Below are 3,720 nucleotides of genomic sequence, written 5' to 3' on the forward strand. Positions count from 1 at the left end.
TCAGGGCTGGAACAGCAGGCGGACCGAAAAACGGAACGGCATGCACACCACAAGCGACGAATCATCAGGCGAGGAGAGCGTCCGTTCTGAGCGCAGCCGCCCGGCTTCGAGACGTCATGAGGTAGGTAAGAGGGGTGAACCCCTGGGTGGGAGGACCTTCCGGAGCGGAGGTATTGGGGGGTCGCGGTCAATCACACTGAGGACGCGGTTATGGGTCATCCAGCGGAGCGAGTTATTAGTAGGGGAGACTAGTTTTAACCTCCGAGAATTGGCAGGGTTGGATAAGGAAGTCGTTATCCACGTTATCGAGGAGTTAAGGGCAGGGTACGAGCTTATCATTGGGTGTGGCATTCTACAACGAGTGGGGGTCAAACTGGACGTTAATGACACCAAATGGCGGTATAAAATCGGTCAGCAACAATACCAAGTAACAGTGGAAAGGAAGGGCGGGAATTTGAAAATCGGAGCGGTAGAGTCCAACGAGGCGTTGCATTTTTGCCCCACGGGGAAAACCGAACACCGGATTCATCTAAAATCGGAAACCCCAATTTATGTAAAAGACACGCGGTATCCCCAGGCCATGAGGATCGCCATCAGGGAACAGTTAGACGAACTCCTTCGACAGGGCATAATAAGACCCAGTAATTCTCCGTTTAATAGCCCATTATTGGGTAGTGGAGAAGAAACAGGGTGAGCGGAATGGGGCCGCGAAACAATACCGTGTCGTCGTGGACTATCGGAAGTTGAATGAGGCGACGAAAGATGAGCGGTACCCACTGCCGCGGGTCGAGGACATACTGGACCGACTATCGGGGGCGACTATATTTAGTACTATAGACCTTAAGAGCGGATACCATCAGGTCAAGATGGCAGGGGCAGATATACCGAAGACGGCATTATCCTGGGAACGGGGGCACTACGAGTTCGTGCGAATGCGTTTTGGGCTGAAGGAAGCACCGTTGACTATCCAACGTCTCATGGATGAACTTCAGAGGGGTCTAGGCGAGGAATTCTCACTGGTATACATGGACGACTTGATCGTTTTCAGTAAAAACGAGCGGGAGCATACCGAACACTTGACGCAGGTTTTTGACAGGGTTCGAGAATTCGGTCTCAAACTGTCTCGCGAAAAATCTAAATTTGGGCATAGCGAGATCCGGTTCTTGGGATATGTGGTTTCGCGAAAAGGTGTACAACCGGATAGGGAACGTGTGAAAGCGATTCAAGACGCACCTTTACCGAGGAATACCCGCGGAGTGAGGAGATTCCTGGGTATGATTAATTATTACCGTAAATTCATCCCAGGGATTGCGGAAATTACGCATCCGCTTAGCGAAATCTTAAAGAAAGGAAAACGATTTCCCTTAGGCCCTGAACAGGTCGCTAGTATAGAGGAATGCCGGAAGATCCTAACAACGCGTCCTTTACTGGCCTTCCCCGATTTCCATAGATCATTTAAGGTAACCACCGACGCTAACGAGTTAGCTATTGGGGCCGTTTTGTAGCAGTATTTCGAAGAGGGCGAAAAACCTATCGCCTATGCGGAACGGAAATTAAATTTGGCTGAACAACGATACAGCGTGATTGAACGCGAACTTTTGGCAGTGGTGTGGGCTGTAGAGTATTTTCGGCCATACGTTTACGGACGGATGTTCAAACTTGTAACAGACCATAAACCTCTCCTTCACCTCGGATCACTAAAAGAATCATCAGCACGAGTATCGCGATGGAAGGAAAGGCTCGCGGCATATAACTTCCTCATTGTGCACAAGAAGGGCGTCGACAATGTAGTGGCCGATTGGTTATCGCGAGACCTAGTGGCGAACGCGATCGAGGACGAGGAAGCACATGTTGAACCGTTTGCGCTAAGGTATCTACGCGATTGGGCGGAGAACGGCCCGGAAATTCCATTAGTCCAGACCGAATCAGACGGAAACGCAACACCAACAGACGGACCCGCGGAACTTCCAGAAATCGATGAAATTATCAATGATAAAAGGTTTCAAATTGTTATCAAATCCATGCAGGCCGCCGGAACGGAAACAAGGGCTAGTGTTTACGAGGGCCTATCGACTATATTGAACCGCACACCCGCTACAATAGAGGAAAATGAATTGGAGAATTTATTTACGGAATTCGCGAGACCCGGTCGCAGTTGCCACGTGTACGTGGGAAATAAAGAAATAGTAGACAAACTAAAAATATTGTGGAGACAGGAGCGAGTAGGCGTGGGATATCCTTTAACCAGATGTCTACAACAGGTAGAAACGATCGCTGATCCAGAAGCGCAACGGAAACTCGTCCCCGACCAACACGCGGGCAAAACGAATCACAGGGGTATAGAGGAAACATTGCGCGCTCTGAAACGGCTGAACGGCGTGTGTCATATGTCAACAGGCCAAGTACGATCGCCGACCCCCAGTAGCCGAGCAAGTAACCACACCCACCACACTCGAACCCTTACAATCGGTCCAAGTGGACATATACTCCAATGAGAAACAGTCGTGGCTAACAGCGATTGACCCACTCAGTAAGATTGCGATGGCCTACCCTATCGAAGCGAAGACCCCAGGGGCGGTATGGGAGGGGATCTTCCAATGGTGTCCAACCTATGGGGTACCGGACGAAATCACATGGGATTGCGGTAGGGAATTCGATAACGCACTAATTCGCAATGAGAGCAAAATGTTGGGCATTACCTGGCGACTCAACACTCCCCATCACATCAAGGGTAGGGGCGCGGTTGAACGATTGCACAACACGCTAGGGGAACACCTTCGGTTGCTCAAGTTAGGGCGGAACCTCGAACCATACGAAGCCATGCCCCGCGCAGTTATAGCGTATAACAATACTATACACGCGGCCACTGGAACTATCACCCGTGGAGATAGTATTCGGGCAAAGGCGTCGCGATAGGGGAGACCTAATCACAACCAACAACAACGACCTCAGAGCGAAACTTTATCAAAAAAGAGCGCAGCGCCAAGAGACATGGGCGAAAGTACGGGAGAGGTTGATACGCGAGAAACAAATACGCGTTATGAAAGCAAATGACCGCCCCACAGTCTGTAAAACGCGTCCGCTAGCTTTGGGTACAATGGTATATCGGCGATTGAGAACCGCCCGCAATAAAACGGCAGCGCGTTACAAGGGGCCCTATCGGATCATTACCATTAGGGAACACAATCTCTTTACGATAAAACACGTAAACCACCCATTTAGGTCCCGCACAGTTCTTCTTGTAGAACTACGGGTACTCCCCCTAGTACAAAGTGTCGAGCCGGACGACGGCGCTCAGCCTGGACCATCAACAGAGTGATTTTTTTTTTTTTTATGGTATCATTTCAGGTTATATGTAGTGTATTAGTGCCCTACAATGAATACTTTGTGTTATATTATTATTATGTAAGTGTATTGAAATATTTCTTTATGTTAAATCTATGTATAAATCTATTTTCTTTTTGTAAGATGTTTAGTTTTAGTTTAGTTCCTCTATACGAAGGAATTGGAGGGAGGGAGTTAGCAGTATATATCTTCATGATAATAATAAGAACCCTGTACTATTAGGCTTAGTTATCTTTAAGTTTGACAACAAACCAGCTCCTATATATATATCAGACGACTCTAATAATAAAGTTAGTTGTTCACGTAGTCTTGTGTCGTTATTCTGCCCAATTCCCTTTTTATTTTAACGTAGCGTTTCAGTCTAATCGTAAGTTA

The sequence above is a fragment of the Halyomorpha halys genome, unplaced genomic scaffold (genome assembly GCF_000696795.3).
Source record: "Halyomorpha halys isolate HHAL.00 unplaced genomic scaffold, Hhal_1.1 Scaffold2753.1, whole genome shotgun sequence".
NCBI classification, from domain to species: domain Eukaryota; kingdom Metazoa; phylum Arthropoda; class Insecta; order Hemiptera; family Pentatomidae; genus Halyomorpha; species Halyomorpha halys.